The sequence below is a fragment of the Cricetulus griseus genome, chromosome 2 (genome assembly GCF_003668045.3).
Source record: "Cricetulus griseus strain 17A/GY chromosome 2, alternate assembly CriGri-PICRH-1.0, whole genome shotgun sequence".
Classification (NCBI taxonomy): Eukaryota; Metazoa; Chordata; class Mammalia; order Rodentia; family Cricetidae; genus Cricetulus; species Cricetulus griseus.
The window spans coordinates 244,248,112-244,265,804 of NC_048595.1; positions in this window are offsets into that span (position 1 = coordinate 244,248,112).

Below are 17,693 nucleotides of genomic sequence, written 5' to 3' on the forward strand. Positions count from 1 at the left end.
AACACACACCCACATGATCATGTACATAGACTACACAAACACAAAATAAAATAAAAATGCAAAAGGCTCTGAAACTTACAATATTTTCTCTTTTCATTTATTCCTTGCCAGTCTATACTTGGTCATTCCCACAGCCTGCTGAGGTTACCTTTGAACTTTGCCTTTCTATCTGCCACACTGGGCCATCCGGGCACGCCTTACCTATTCAGTGGACTATTGTCATAGCTGACGCACGGTTTTCACCATTGCCACTCTTCTGGAATCTACATAGCACTTGCATAGTCATTTCCTGAGGAACAGGAGCCATTCCATACATGTCCCACAATCCTACAAATGGCACCTGACTATAGGCAAGTACTGTGGATGTCCTGACGAGAATACACAAATAAGGCAAGGTCTTTGAGCTCCAAGCTGCTTACAGTATCATGGGAGAGAGGTGTCTCAGGAAACAGAGCAGCAAGAAGAGTGTGGAGAGGCACAAGCACAGAAAAGTGGGGCCACAGATAAGACAGATGCTGGCATCTGAGGGAAATATTTAGCAAGGCACATTTAGCCTACTGTATTCTATGAATCGAGTAGACACTTTCCAGGACTGGCATTAAAAGCAGGAGCTGTTTATCTTTTTAATCATAGGAGGCAGGGGAAGGGAGTAGGCTCTAACTAGATAAATTTAGAACTAGGAGCTAAAGAAGAAAATAGTTGACAATTAAATCTGCTTATGTCTCTGCAACGCTGGGGCTGGCTGGGCAGATGCTTGGCGTCTTTTTCTTCTCCTTACCCACAGGGAACATTTGCCATAGTCACTGGAAACGTTTAGTTTTCCAAACCCATCCTGAGATGCTGTGATCGTTTTGGGATGTTTTCCTGTCCTTCTTTGTACAAAGCCACCATTGCAGCCAAAATTTGGCCTTCATTACAGCACATAGATGCACGCTGATCTGTCTCCCGGGGAGGCTGAAGTCAGATGAATTGCTGGATTTGTAAATTCATTGCAGACCCAGCTACTTGGTAGCTACAGAACATTTTATTTACATAAGCCAGGCTTTTTAAAGAGACGAATAGAAAGATTCTTTTTTGAGGGGACAAGGCTATTATTTTTGGAATTCTGGGGGCTTTTATCTGAATGTAGAGCCAAAGCCTGGAAAATCAGAAACTTAGGTTTAGAAATCAGCCACTGAGAAGGGAAAGATAGAAAAGGGTTTCAGCCACATGGCATCCCACATGCATCAAAGGGAATGCAGTCTTACCGGAAGGCAGGGGTCTGAGAACTTAGAATTTTACTTTAAGTAATTTTTATGCTTTGTGGATATAAAAGAGAATTTCCCTTCAGAAAAGTCTCTTGGATCTAGTAAGGGCAATGGGTAGCCCTTACTCTCTGAGACTCTCTGAGACTGCCGATTCTTAGCTCTTGGAACTCCAGAGGATATTTTATGATAGAATCTTCAAGAAATTTCCAAGACTTTGGGCTTCCATAACTATCTTAGTCCATGTTCTATTTCTGTGAAGAGACACCGTCCATGACCAGGGCAGCTCTTATAAAAGAAAGCATTTAATTGGGGCTGGCTTACAGTTTCAAAGTCCATTATCGTCATGGGAGTGAGCATGGCAGCACACAGGCAGACGTGGTGCTGGAGAAGTAGCTAAGAGTTCTAGGTCTGCACTCAAAGGCAGCAGAAGAGTGTGGCACTGGGCCTGCCTTGGCCTTTTGAAACTTCAAAGCTGATCCCCAGTGACACACTTCCTCCAACAAGGTCACACCTCCTGATCCTTCTGTAGTAGTGCCACTCCCTGGTGACGAAGCATCCAAATTGTGAGCCTGGGGGGCAGGGGCTGTTCTCATTCAAACCACCACAAGAACCACACTGTATAAAATAGGCAAGATAGTGAGACTCCCCAAATTCGCTTGCCAAATGTCAGCAGAATAAGGGAAGGCATCAAGCAGATCCACCCTCACAACCATCTTAAATGTAGACAAAAGGGACCTTGAGGCTTTTAGGTTTATCTGTTTTTATTCTATGTGTACTGCCTTTATGTGTGTCTACGCACGATATGCATGCAGTGCCCACAGAGGCCAGAAGAGGGCATTAGATGCCCTGGAACTGGAGTTACAGAGAGTTGTGAGCCGCCATGTGAGGGCTGAGACTCAAACTCGGTCTTCTGGAAGAACAGCCAGTGTCATTAACTGCTGAGCCATCTCTCCAGTCCAATTGGAGACTCTTTAAAAAGTAAATGTAAGCCCTTTACAGTTCCCAGGGCTCAAGCTAATAAAGACTTTATAGCTACATAGTAATCATGAAGCAAATTAATCATCTATAGGAAGCATATTACTCTACTTGTGCTGAAAACTACAAAGGGTTTCTTTAATGTCTACTTGAAATAGATCTAGAATTCCTTTATGGTAAAGAGCTGAATGGGAGGTTTCCTTTTCTTTCTTTTTTTTTTCTTTTGTGGGCAGATTTATGAGAAATATGAAAGCCACGAAACCAGCTTCTTCCTTCCCAAAGATAACAGCAAACCTGACCTTTCCCCTCTCACTATAAAGCGTTAGCATTGCTCAAAAGGATGTGGGTACAGCAGATGGCCTCTCAAAGATCCTTTCGCTAGAAAGAAAGGACAATAACCCAGACAGACAGGAGAACAGGGCAATTCTAATTTTAATAATCACTAGAGCTGAGAGCAAGGCTTGGGGCATGGCTAAAGCCCTTAGGAGTGGCAAGATCTCACCTGAGAATTTCTTCCCTAAATCAACTCTCAAGGCTCCAAGAGAAGGATGAACATCTGGGATTTCACACACCATTTCACCTGGGACTGACTGGACATTTTGTTAGCCAGACAGAACCAGTTCTAAATGGGTGTGGCACGCGCCCCAGCAGCATCCTCTCCCATGGCTGTTATCTCACACCGTCACTGAGCATGCTAACCATGTTTTGTTTTGTTTTGTTTTGTTTCACAAAGAACAATACGGATAGCCATGCTTTTGGTCTTGAATGAATGACATTGTTAAACATGTAGCAGACAAAGGTAAAAGAACAAATAGCCCCCCACAGCTAAACACTGAGCCATACTCCTGGAATCCAGTTGTAGAGAGGGAGGAGGGATGAGTAAAGGAGCCAAGACTTTGCTGCAGAAACCCACAGAAACAGCTGACCTGACCTAGTGAGAGTACAGAGACCTTAGTTGTAAATCTGGGGAGCCAGCATTGGACTGAACCAAGCCCTTGGAATGTGGGTGCCAGCTGGGAGGTCTGGGCAGTCTATGGGACCTCTAACCGTGGAACTGGTGTTTATTCCTAGAGCACAATGGGCTTTTAGAGCCCATTCCCTATTGAGGGATACTATTGCAGCCCAGATACATGAAAGAGGGCTGGGCCCTCCCCCAAATGATGTGACAGACTTTGATGACCCCCTGTGGAAGGGCTTACTATCCCTGAGGAGTGGGTGAGGGGGGTTGGGGGGTTGGTAAGGAGCATGGGAGGATGGAAGGGTGAGGGAATAGGGGGATTGATATGTAAAATAAGATTGCTTCAAAAAAAAAAAAAAAAAAAAGAACCAGTAGCAAGTGACAGAAGCATCAGATAAATGCCAAACCACCATCAGGTCAGGAGCTTGCAGCATCCAGTAGAAATGACTAGGGGTGGGGGAGCCTTGTTGAAGCAGCCTGATGCTCCTGGGTAGGAGATTTTCAGGCATAGCAGAGAAGTCTCTTTGTGGATGAATTTCTGGCTTTGTGATCCCATCACAAGCATTGCTATACCAGGAAACAAATGATAATAAGCTCTGTTGGAAATGGTTCACCTTCTTACTGCTCTCAGGGGTGCAGTGGTTTTTTAAAATACTTTTCACTGTTTGCTGTTTTCCATTCTTCCTGTTACAATGTTAGGGAGCCTGCCTGGACAGTTGAAGTCAACAAGCTGGAGTCTAGAACAAGGTAGCCCATCTCTCAGAGTCAGCTGTCCATAATGCAAACAGCACATGAGAATGTATCAATATAATTTCTATTGTACACAGATAGTTCACACCACACCTCATCCCTGGAGTGCCCTCAGCTGTACCAAAGTCTCCTCATCTGGAAGGTTCTACATTACTCGGGCATGGGGATGGGACAGTCAGCACCCCTGAGCCTATTAACACCCAGTACTAAAGGTAACCCGTGACTCCGGGCGAAGACAGCAGATGGTAAGGCAGCTGGGACCAAAGTTCCCCAATGAGGCCAAGCAAGTGACATCATCTCTGCCAATACATATTACTTCAATTTCCTTCTTAACCCCCCCTTTATCAACTTTTTCCACAAGAAACTGCTGTGGATTCTGTTTCTGACCCCGGCTGGACAGCTAAGGGGCCTCTGCTGCTCCTTCCACTCAGATGAGCATAAAGGAGGGACTAGAGCCAGACCCAGAAGTCTCCCCTCCCCTTCTCTTGCATCCTATGACCTGGTTCTCTCCGTAGAATCATGTCCCATCACACCTCTGTATTCCAGAACCTTTGGCAAGCACACTTTATCCTCTTTCCATTTAGGGGTGTCACAGTATCACTGTATCAAACCTAAGAGATGTTAAGGGGTCTTACTTAATTAACCGTGACTTTTCTAAACATCTGTACAATCCTTGCTTTTTAAAGATTTATTTTATTTCATGTGTGTGAGTGTTCTGCTTGCATGTATGTATGTGCACCACTTGAGTGCCTGGTGCTCTCAGAGATTAGAATCAGACATCAGATTCCCTGGAACTGGAGTTACAGATGTTTGTGAGCCACCATGTAGATGTTGCAAACGGAACCTGAGTTTTCTGAAAAAGAACAATAAATGTTCTTCTCTGCTGAGCCATTTCTCCATCCCTTATTATCCATTTTTTCCCATCCCACAGAACTCTATTATTGTGGATCGTAGTTTAGGAAACACTGATTGGGTTTAATTTTCCAACTGTAGCACATGAGTTCTTGGTGTCACAGGGACTGATTGGCCTTTTCTGGCTCATTGGAGTGACAGGAAAGCCAGCTCCATGGTGATCTGTAACATCCCACCTATAGTGCCACTCTCTGTCTACACTAAACACAGTCTGCATGCCACTGCCAGGCCTTACTGCTTTTGCACACTGACTTGGAACAGCTGTGCATTCCACCATCTGGGGATGATTTATTGTGGTCAATAGTTCTGTGTTTAGAGTACAATCTTCAGATCTGGATGCATCTGTATAAATAGGCAAAATCTTCCCAGACCCAAGCTGACTAAACAAATGACGAGTTTGTTTTTACTGAGGGTGTTTCTGTGGGCAGGAAGCATGCCCTTTGCAGCCCCAGACTGTGGGATTTTACCTGCTTGAATACACAGTGATTCTCTGTCCCTGCACATCTCATACAGACTTTGATGGTTTACAGTCTCCACTTACATAAGGGATAGACATACATATTAAGCAATGCATATTTTTATTTACATTTATATTTTTCAAACCTGTAGTAATTTTGAACACTCCTCCCTGCCTGTTTCATCATTAATCAGGGTTTAAAAACAGTTTGGATTTTCAATCAATGAAGTCATATTTAAAGTGACTTTCCTGTGAAAAACAAAACAAAACAAAGTGCTTAGACTTGAAGCTTGCGAGAAGGCTTGAGTCTTTTTCAGAGATGTGTTGTAATGTCTGCATGTTTATAAATAAGTCAGAGCTGCAGGGTGTGTGTGTGTGTGTGTGTGTGTGTGTGTGTGTGTGTGTGTGTGTGTGTGTTTAGAAATAAACCCCCAGGCTTCATGCTCACTTTCCTTCCAGCTCAGTTGTAGCAAAAAGCAGAAAGCTAGAATGGAAATCAGCCATTTTATCCCCCATTTAGTATTCAGCCTTTTATCTGGGACTAAACTTGTTTATAAAGAAACCATTAGGACGGCTTGCTTTATATCACTCAAATCACCTCGGTGACACAAATAAGCAAGCAGTGAAGAATACCAACAGGTGCAGGCTGCTGCAGTCCCAACCCCAGACTTTGGTCCATGCTTGGGAAGGAGAACCCCCTTCATATCTCCCAAGCTTCAGGAGGGCAACAAGGCTTGCAATTTTGTCCACCATTGCAGCTCACTGTCATAATCTACAGACCACTGCAGAGTTAAGGCCCATCCAATAAAGCGCCACACCCAGAATATCTCCTGCATCCCTAGCTTGTCACCTTCCTAGCTCCTTCCTCCCACATACTAACAAGAACAAAGCAAACTCTTCCAACAGATACACACAGAAGCACTACATTTTAAAGTGAAAGGTGCCTTTCATCGCCCACCATGCATTGCTACCACATAAGACCCAATATACTGAGTAATATATAAAGTTGGTTTAGCTTGTGACCCTAGACATCCAAGAACATAGCACCCACAAAATAAATAATAAAAAAAATCACTAACCCATCCTAAAGTCTCACCTTTCAGCACTGCTATCACCTTGCAAATCAAATCCTCCGAGACTTGAACCTTTGAGGGGACAAATGCCATTCAAATCAGAGCGGGGCTTTCAGCATGCTCTGGTTTCTATGCTTTGCTCATCACCCAGGGAGGTTCTGCTTTGCTGGGGAGGCAGTTGGCTATCATTTCTGTGGTATGCACCTGGAACATATGTATTTACAGTCATTAGCAGCATAGCCTCTCAGTTTGTACAACTTCAGTATTTGGAGATAGTTTAAACACACACACAAGCACGCATGCGCACAGGCACACACATGCTAGAATAGACAGATGCTGGAGGCTGTAATGGGAGCGTTCATTCTGGTAAGGTAAATGTTTCCATGTGATCATGCAACGCTCAGCATCTTTGGAGTTTGGCTCCTCTAGGAATATGTGTGTGGACTCTGTGGTGGGTACCCGCCTGCTCCTATGCAATGAAGCTGTCAGCCAGTCTTACTTTGCCAGGGCTTCCATAGCAAAGAGTCCCTGACTACTGGGGTTAAACAACAGAAATGTATTGTTTCACAGGTCTGGGGGCTAGAGACCCAGGATCAAGACTCTGGCAGGCTGATTTCTTCTGAACCTCCCCCCGCCCCTGCCCCGCTCTCTCTGTGGCTTGCAGATAACTGTCTTCTCTCAGTGTGTTCCCATGGTCCCCACTCTGTCTCTAATTCCCCCGTCATATTGGATGAAGACTCATTATAATGAAGTAATTTAAACTTAATTAGCTTTTTTTGAGATGTTAGATCCAAATATAGTCATGTAGTGCAGTCACAAAATGAGAGGGGGCATAACTGAGTCCATAACAGCTTCAGATTGAGGGAGGAGAAAGGTAGAGATGGTAGATACCTACCTACATAGAATGTTTGATTTAAAACTTTGATAGAATGCTTCAGAGATATGTAACACATTTTTGCATTTTGTAGGAGATAAGAAAGGAAGGACTGTCAGTCAAGGAGGCAAAAATACAAGCCGAATTGGACCAGGTTCATAGTATCACAACCTAAATGAAAAGAAAGATGATGGATAATGCCATCCCATAAATGATGGTCCATTCGTGATCAACATGTATTGTTAAACTCACTGGATTCAGTAACAGCTTTTCTGTTGACAGACACTGAGCAAAGATGACTGGGTTTGGATGAAGGATGGGGGTTACAGAGGAAGGGATTGGACATTCTTACTGTCAATCATTTAAGCAAGTGACTATTTCAAGGAACAAAAATGAAATCCAGAAAAGCGAAGTATAGACTGAAGAGAATCCAATATGAACCACATGTCTGGGGATGGGATAAGTCAGTCCTCAGTACATGAATGTAGTCCTGGAGCATTTATATTAGTGAAGCCACTAACAAAGAGAACCAAGACCAGCTTTACTTTACCTGTGGGATTCATAGTACCCATGTTCTAACTCCAGGGTCTAGGAAATTAACTACTTTAGATAGTGCATGTAATTTTACTTAGCATAGGATCATCCGTGTTGTAACATGTATCATAATTTCATTTTTAAGGCTGGATAAGACTGCATTCTATATTTATGCTACATTCTGCTTATTCACTCACCCACCAATGGCTGTCTGAGTTACTTCTGCCCCTTAGTTATTATAAGTAGCACTATTACCAACATGGGCATACAAAATATCACCTTAAGACCCTGCTTTTAGTTCCATATATATTATTTGAAATAGAACTGCTGGATTGTCTGCTTTCAGTTAGGGTTCTCCAGAGAAGTAAAATCATCAAGAAAGGGAGAGAAGTCTGGAAGGTGAGAGAGATTATGAAGAATGGACTCATACGACAATGGTGTGGGGTGAAGCTATCTGTGAGATGGAAACTCACAAAGGTCAGAGAGGTGACGCTAGCCTGATTTTAAAGGCCTGGAACTACAGGAGCAGATAAAGGGAAGACACAGGTCAACCAGGCAGGTGGGAGAAAACTGAGTAAATTCCTCCTTCTCCTGACACTCTGCTTAGTCCTTCAGTGGACTGAGTGATATCTGCCCATTTGGGCAATCTACCTCACAATTGATAGATATGACCCCAGCATCATCTGTCTACAAGCACCCTCTCATACCCTGCCAGAAATAACATCCAAGATGAGCACCCATGGCACAGCTATATTAGACAAAAATTATCTTAATACTATTTTTAATTTTTGGTTGGCATTCACTTATTTTTAAACTAGATCATGCCTGATATAAAAATAAAAATGGTATTGAATGCTTTACTCTGGGTCATCTCAGTCCATGCCCCTTTCCTAGTTCCACCCACCATCAATCAATGAACAATGTAGTGTGTGTTTATGTGTGTGTGCATGTATGTGTGCATATGTATGCATTTGTGTATGTGGTGTGTGTGAGAGTATGTATATGTATGTGGTGTGTGTGTGTGTGTGTGTGTGTGTGTGTGTGTGTGTGTGTGTGTGTAGAAGCAGGGATCTCTTTAGAGAGTCATCAAATATCTGGTACCCAGTATCAAACTAAACAGTAGCAAGAGTGTTTTTCCAGTTGCTGGAGGACAGCAGTTTATTTTTGAAGTCACTTCAAGTATTACAGAAATTCCTTTGAAGTGTTTTCGGGAATTTCCAAACTCACTCCATGTGTCTCCCAATGCCCTTCTCTCAGCAATGGGAGTGGCTGCTTCCTCCAGCCCATTTTACTTCATGATGAAGATGGATCCTGTCATTCACTGTTAATTGGAAAGTTGAGTTCTGTTGACATTAGTCCCACTGCTGTCACCTATCACTAGAGTTTGTATCTTGTATGTCTCCCAAAGGCACTAGTGAAAGATGGCAGGATTTTTTAAAGGTAGGGCCCAGAGGGAGGACTTTATGTCATTGGCAGCATGTTTGTGCTGGAGACAGTGCAACTCTGAACCTCTCTTCTCTCTATCACTTGCTTCCCGGACATGAGGCTAGTTATTTAGCTCTGTGACATACTTCTGCCATTGTTTGGTACCTCACCACAGGCCCAAAGACACAAAGCTAACCAATTGTGGTTTGAAACCTCCAAAACATTGAGCCAAAATAAACCCTCTATCTTTATAAGTTTGCCTCAGGTGTTTTGTTATAGTGACAAGAAGCTAACACATATAGCATGTCCAAATCAAAACAATTCGGATTGGTGCCAAGCAAGAAGATTACTACATGGAATGAGTTTCTCCTTATCCACTCATGACTGTCACTGAGAAAAATGGCATGGCTCCTTTTTCTGTTGTATTTATTCCTAACATGCACTAGACTATAGCCATCTTACCATATAACTCATCCATGATATTACAAAGACCAGCCTAGAAGACAGTCCCAGGACAGACACCAGGCAAACATTTATCCAAGCTGGGATTTTTCCTCCCCTATTGTACTGCTCAAGAGGACTTTTAATTCCTCAGATAAAAACCCACTCCCAGGGATGTCACTCTAACAGGTTTGCATAGATATTCTCAGGCACGAAATCAAGAGAGCAAAGGCCAGATGCCAAGTGACAACCGGAGTAGTTCTGGGTGAGGCAGTGGGTGGTGGCTATGTGTTTCAGCTCCTGTCCTTATGTGCCCTGAGCCTAGGACTGCCACCATACATAGCCTTGCAGCCTTAAACAAGTTGTTCAACATGTCTGTGCCTCATCTGGTTCTTCATCTGTGAAACAAAGATAATAGATAGCACTTACAGTGTGAACTTGCTTTAAGAGCCACGTGAGTCAATGCACATAAATGCTTGGAAATGACATGTATAGAAAAATGACAAGCATTTGGGTCATCTGACTGATGCCTGTAATTTAAAGGGCATATCTGCTATTTGCCTAGCTTTAGTGGGGGCAGGTAATAAATTTCATGTACACAAAACCTTAAAGCATTCAAATAATACACAGTGAAATAAACCATCCTTCCCCATGCCCATTCCCCAGCCAATTAGAAAAGCTCTGCTCAGATGGAGATGGAGTTGCCAGTCTCTCATATCTGCTTCGGGAATCACTGTGGGATTCTGAGCATCCACACTAGCTCAGCGCTAGTTCATACTAGTTCAACTACTCAATAACCCTTTAAAAATAAAGGTTTTTCTTAAATCACTTACATTATACGAGGCAAGTTTGATTCTATTAGATTCTTGCTCAGACCCACTGCTAATATGTGTTCATTGCTTTAGGACAAAGACCTATACTAAGCATTGAACAGCATGGTCTTGCTTCCAATCTGATCTTCACTAGCTCTCTCTGCAGCCAGCTACACTTACCTTGTTCTCCTAAAGTGGCATGTAACCTCTGCAAGAGGGAAGCACTAACTCAACAATGTATGCCCCTCTATTTCTTCCCATTTCCCCACTTCACAGCTCTCAACTCGGTGCTCACTCTCTTCAGGGGCTTTTCTTGGCCTCTTAGCTGGGCCGTCTCTGACAAAAGGGCTCCCATAATTTCTTGCACCTCTCTTTTTGATCTTGTGTTTCAAAATCCTTTTGAGTGACTTTTCTGATTAGGATCATCGAGTCCAGTGGGGGTGGGGACCAGGTCTGTTTTGACTTTCCATGATGAATATCCTAATCTATATCCATTAGGCATATTTGTTGAATGAGCTGAGAAGTTCAATCACCACCTTGTTCATCTCACTGTATTGGAAGGTATCCATATATACAGCCATGATCATACTAGAATTAGATTCAGAAAAACAAAACAAAAAACAAAAGGCTCTTTGGTTATCTGGGCAGCATGGTTCCCACTGAGAAAATGATTAGCCCGAGTAATAGCTGAGAAGCTGGGACAAACACTGCTTTTTCACAGTCAAGAGGTATTTTCACAGCATGCTGTCATTCTCCTTCTATTTGGAAAATGAGATCCATGCCATTGCCCAAGCAGGAGATGAGCAATGAAAAGAAACCTAGAGGTGCTGTGTGTGTGTGGGGGGGTCGTCATAGAGAATGTCACTTGACAGTTTCTGAGCCATGTCCTCAGAATCCCCCTGCTGGGCTCTCTGTGAGCTGGTGGCATCTTCTCCAAAAGCAGGAGTCCTCTTCTGTGAATGAAGCTGGCACTTTGCTGTCTTCTGCCAACTCCCAGGGAATGCTTCGCTGGCAGAAACTCCAGGACGCCTTGGTTTCTTAGGTCGGCAACCTGCTGACTGAGTGTATGTTGGCCTTCCACTGATAAAGACAGGCTGCGGAAAACCTTGTTTCAAGCAGAACTGGAGCGGGAGCTTCCTCAATAAATTCAGCTGTTCATTTCAGTTCTCTCTTTAAAAAAATAAATAAACTAATTGAGCTGTGCACATTGATTTTTCAGAAAAATAGGAAGGCTACAGATGTGTACAGCCAAGGGAATTGGGGGGAAATTCAATCAAATAATCAAAACAGCGCTGCTGAGTAAGAGGTCCTATTGTCTTGGACTTTAATTGGGATGTAATGAAGCCCTCCAGCCAACCAAAGAGGGAATAGGAGGCAATCTTGTTGCTTTGAGCAAGCAAGTGGTCTGTTAGAAACTGGATATGCAGAGCCCTCTGAGGGAGCATCTTTGCTCATTACCCTCCTAGGTTCTCAATTTGGTCTCTGGACTGTTTAAAAAAAAAAAAGAGTAAAATTCCTTGTTCATACACCACAATACAGATTTTAAATAAGCATGGTCTTCACCCTCAGAACGCTCAGAAAGGCCCTCCAAAGTACTCTCCGCACTTCCCATTGGTCACCCCATGCTTCTTCATGCCATGGCTCCTGTTCTCAGTGATCCTCTTTGTGGGGCTGGGTGAGAGGAGGGAAAATGACGAAGGTTTTGGTTAAAGGTTATAACATTTCATTTGGACAGAGGAATAATCTCAGTCATTTCACAGTGGCTACAGTTAATAACAATGTCACTTCTACTTTAAGATTGTAGAAAGAGTCAATTTTAGATTTATTTGTTTTATGTGCATGGAATATTTTACCCGCATTCCGTGTCTGGGCACTATATACATGCAATGCATGCAGATGTCAAAAGAAGGCATCAGATCCCCTGGGACTGGAGTTAGAGACAGTTGGGAGTCAAAATATAGGTGCTGGGCTCTGGGAATTGAACCTGAGTCCTCTGGGAGAGCAGCCAGTGCTCTTAACCGCTGAGTCATCTCACCAGCCCTTGAGAACAGATTTTTAAGTGCTTTCATGACACACACAAAAATAAGTATCTGGAAACCACGGATATGATTATGATCTATTTGGTGAAATCTTTCCACAGTCTTTACAGCTGTGCATTTTTACTTGTCATTAAAATAATGTAATAAATAATGTTCTTTGTACCACACAGTGAGATAAATAAACATGAGATAGGTTTTTTGCTGTTGTTGTTGTTGTTGTTAAAGAGCTGAGAAAATTTAAAAAGAAGCCCTTGATTATCTCGGTGATTATACTGATGGTTAATAAGTTCCACAGAGAGCAATGTGTAGGGAGACACCGTAAACACGCCTCTAACCACGCCTCCTAAAGGCTGGCTACAGGTCTGCCCGACCACGCCCTAAGGTGGCGTGTTTACGGTGTCTCCCTACAGTGATGCCTATGTAGACTTTGCTAGCAGCTAGGACTCTGCCCTCAGCCTCACTCATGACCTCACTCACAGGCCTCTATGGTCAAAGTCGCCCCCAAGCTAACCTCTCCTGTCTCACGGACTGAGCCTCGACCAGGTGGAGGGTGACCTAAAGGCAGATGTGTCTTGAAGTTCAGGGCCCAGCAGAAATGACAGTGAATACTTTTTAAAAGGCAGAGTTTGATCATTGTTTTTATTACAGGTTAACTCATGCAGTTACAAAGTAGTTACGTTTCCAAAAGGGCATTCTTTGTTTTCTTTAATCGTACAGAAATCATATTAGTGCTCCATTAGGACAGATTTACAAAGACCAAGAGCATCCCATGTTACTGACCATTCACGGGGTGTGTGTGTGGGGGGGTCATTTTGATTACCACCCATCCCACTTGAAGTTACATGTGACAGTGTCTGGAGCAATCTTGATTGTTGCTCCTGGCATCTAATGAGTTCAGGTCAAGGGTGTTATTACACAGGTGACTATGCAGAGACCAGCTCCAGTGACCAAGAATTATCTAGCACCAGATGGCCTTGACACAAAAGTTGAGAAACTACCCACACAAACCGGTAGTTGTCAAGTCCTAAGTGGGCTCCCAACCCCTCGCCCCAAATGGCTGTGCCAATGACAATGTCATAAATGGCAGTCTGGGCTCAGCTCAGGCTGCACTTAGACCGGGTGATCAGAAAGATAGCTGGTAGATAAACAGAAACCTAAAATGAGCACTGCTCAGAAACTTGTGAAGAGGGTTTCTGTTTGTCAGGAAGAGCTGTTACTTCCCTTATCTGCCTCTACACCAGACTATCTCCAGAAATGGGACACCTAGTCCTTATTAATACATATCAAAGTTCCTAGGCTAGCTCCCAGGACCCTCTAGTCCACACTCCGTTCCACCCTCTGCTACTCTTACTTCCAAGCTGTTCTTGTTTGCCTGCTCCTTCCCACTGCAAACACACCCCATTAAAACTGGTAATGCTTTGCCCACCTCTTACCATTCTCTTGCTCCTGGTAGCCTTAGTTTAATTTTCTCCAGTAAGCCTTCCCTTCTGCCCAAGGAGTGGTCCAACTCAGTGGTTTCACTGTGCCTTTGATTATAATAGTGAGAAGATAACATATGTCTCAAAAGGGAGGTGTTTTGACTCTGAATGGCAGCATCCAGACGAAAGAGATCTTCTTTGGTTACCATGAAACCTGAAAGGAGATGCACATTTAAATTATTACTTGTAAGCATTTGTTTACAAGAAATTTCAAGTTTGCTGCTGTTCCGATCACAAAATGGTGGCACTAAAAACAGTCAATTAAAGATTGTTTTGTTGTTATTTTTAGGGTTTTTGTTGTTTTGTTTTGTTTTGTTTTGTTTTGTTTTTTCAAGACAGGGTTTCTCTGTGGCTTTGGAGGTTGTCCTGGAACTAGTTCTTGTAGACCAGGCTGATCTCCAACTCACAGAGATCCGCCTGCCTCTGCCTCCCAAGTACTAGGATTAAAGGCGTGTGACACCACCCATCAGCACTGAAGATAGTTTTTACAAGGACCTGGGCAACTGGGTCCTGGAGGCTAAACTCACAGCCAAAAGACCCAGTGGGAGAGTGTTAAGTGTTCTGTGTTTGTTTTCTTTACTGGAAATCTATACACTCGTTTTTCTTTCACAGGAAATTAAAGTTAGCTGACAAGAAATTGTGTTCTCAGGGTCTGGTGAGGTGGCTCAGCAGTTAAGAGCACCTGATCTTCTTCCAGAAGACCACAGTTCAGTTCCCAGTACCCACATTAGTTGGCTCAGGACTACCTGTAACTCCAGCTCTAAGGGATCTACCGCCTTCTTCTGGCTTCCGGGAACACCCACACACAGGTGGCTTTCGCCTGTTGTTCTCCTGTTGCTTATAATCTAATATTTAGCCCATACTTAGTTAACGCCTCAGAACGGCATCATGCTTTGGGAGTGAAGAGACAATGGATGCAAAATAAATTTGCAAAAAAAGAAATCTCAGTTGTGAAATGTGTTAATAAAACCAGAATGTGTGGTCATGGTGAGGGGTACAAGCAGTCAATTAGACTTACAGATCTCCAAAGCTAAGCCTCCAGCTGTGACCTCTGGGATCTTCCAGGTCTTTCTGTATATCAGGAGACTTTGGCTAAGGGAACCTTCGTAAATGCCCTCACTCACCCTGCCATCAGCAACTAAGGGGCTTGGGGAGAAAAGGCAGAGCCCTCTCCATGTAAGTCACACTATGCACTCGGCCTTTTTATTGTCTACTCAGCACGGGCTGGATCAGCCTGTAGGTGGACTTCCTATAGGAGAAGAAGCAGAAATCCTGATGTGGCAGGCTGACTCTCATCCCTTCCCTCTGAGTCTATGCCCCTCAAGCTACAAGGGGCAGGCTATGCCCTGTCCTGTCTCCACCCCACCCCACCCTCTACCCTGTAAGTGAGAACTTCTCACCTCTGCCAAACCAGAGAATGGCTTTGGTCCTCTTTCTTTGTCATCACTCTCATCTTAAGGCTATGCTTGATGACACACAGAGTGATAGAAAGCAGCTCTTAAGAGGACCTGCAGTGAGAGACAGCTTGTAATGTGTCTTATGATTTATTACATAATGTCCCCCTGGGCTCACATATTGGGGTGTGGTTGTCAATTGATTGACCTTTAGGAAGTGATTGGATCCTGAGGACCCCGATCTTATCAATATAATAATCCCAAATGGAAGGTGACGAAAAGGAGGAAACAGGATCAAGACAGAGGAAGTGGGTCACTGGAGGTTGTTCATCTTTCCTTTTCCTGTATTTCTCTCACTGCTTCCTGTGTGTCACGGGGCGAGCAGCCTCTGCCGCATGCCCCATGTTGTTCTGCACCACTTTGGGCCCAGAGTCAACACAGCCAGTTAACCAGTTGCTCATATCAGGATCTGTGTCCTTGCAACACAAAAGCATTAACTGTCACACATTTACGCGCTGGTGAAAATGAGTTTAAAATGTGACTGATGTGTGTGTGTAGCAGGCAGGTGGTGGAGACAGAATTCAAATTCATTTCTCTCTCACTTTGGAACCTGACGGTAACAAAAGCAGGAGAGTTAAAGTTCTCCTCTCTTTACTGTGACCTCAGTTTTCGTTTCTAGCAGATGCAGAGGAGTATGACAACGTCTGCTTTGTGGGAACATGGCATCGATCAATCAAGTCAGCCTGTGACAGTGTAGAAGCTTGATGCGAACATCAGGGGGATTACTGTTCTGCTACATTGTGCACACACCACACTGGAAAAGAGAATACTCACTGTCAACGTCCAGGTGTTGCTGAGATCGGCAGGATGTTTTTTCTTTCTTTGTTTGCAGAAATGGTGCTGCCTAATTAAAATTTCCATTAACTTCATATGAATGATTAGCTTCTAATCTAAAGGGATATCACTATTGCAACTTTGCCCTGTAGACTTTGGTCCAAGTGTTTGTTCAGAAAGGAGTATCTCATTTCTAATAGCTGTGAGCTGGACTGGCCTAGTCACTGCAATTACCACTAAAAGCAAATGTCATTTAAAAAAAATGAGTCTCTGTTTAGCAGAGGGTGGGTTTTTGTTTTTAAATGAGATCCACTTTATAATTAGACCATATTTAGTCTGTTACTTTAAGCAGAATTGTGCATTACCCTAGTATATGTCATCGACCTCCTTCTCCGGAAAGCTGTGCTTGTGTTTCCAGTGTTTGTCATCGCCTCCTGTATTTATCAGTCCTCTTACACAGTTAACAGCTGAGCTCATTGGTACATCTCCTACACTAGATACCAGATCAGACTTTGTCCCTTCCCAGTGTCCTGTCAAGAGGACACTCTTTAGATAGACGAATTTACATGGTTAGGAAAGACTGATAATTCTCCAAATACTCGGATTCTATGGCATGCCCTTGGAAACAAAAGTCTCCCCCAAAGGCTTTTCTGCTATGGCATTCTAGGAAAACATCTCCCGTGAGTCCTAAGCAGTAGATGATGGTCTTTTGGTGTCTGGGGCCATACTACCAAGCACCTGGGAACATCTGCCAACAAGAAAAGCCACACAGAGATGAGCTAAGACAGGAAACCAGAGTCAAAGCAGACCATGGAGCCCCTCAAGACCACCATTTCTTAAAGTTCTTTTATGTGTATGGGTGTTTTGGTACATGTATAGCACTGTGTCCCTGGTACCCACAGAGACCAGAAGAGGGTATCAGATCTCCTAAAACTGGAGTTCCAGATGGTTCTGAATGAACACTGAGATGGTCTTCCATGGCTGACCAAACCCTGGTCATCTGCATGGCCCTTGGTAGTATTAGGAGCCACAGACATCAACTCAGACCCTGGTTGCTATAGGGCCATAGACACTGTAGCCCTGGCCCAGAGGACACCATGATGCTGGGTCAGAGCACAGGACATTCTAATCAGCATGGCCCTAACAGTGGCAAGGCCCTCGAACACCAACATGTAAACCCACAATTCCTGAAGGCAGTTTCCATGGTCCCTCCCAGGAATAAATCAACAAGTTCTTCCATCTCTTTATTTTATTATAGTTTCAGTTTCTAGCACTTAAAAGTATCCTGACAACTTCATTGCCCAATTTAAAAAACTAATATTTGCCCCAGCAAACGTTTTGTACATTTGAAAAGCTTGTACCTGACACCTAGGGTATAACCACAGTCTGTGACATTGATGAGGGTCGTTTTGGTGACTGAGGGCCACCCAGGCTAGTGACCTGCTGAAATAGTCACAGCCAGAGGATAGTCATTGAGTAGTCCCCTTCCC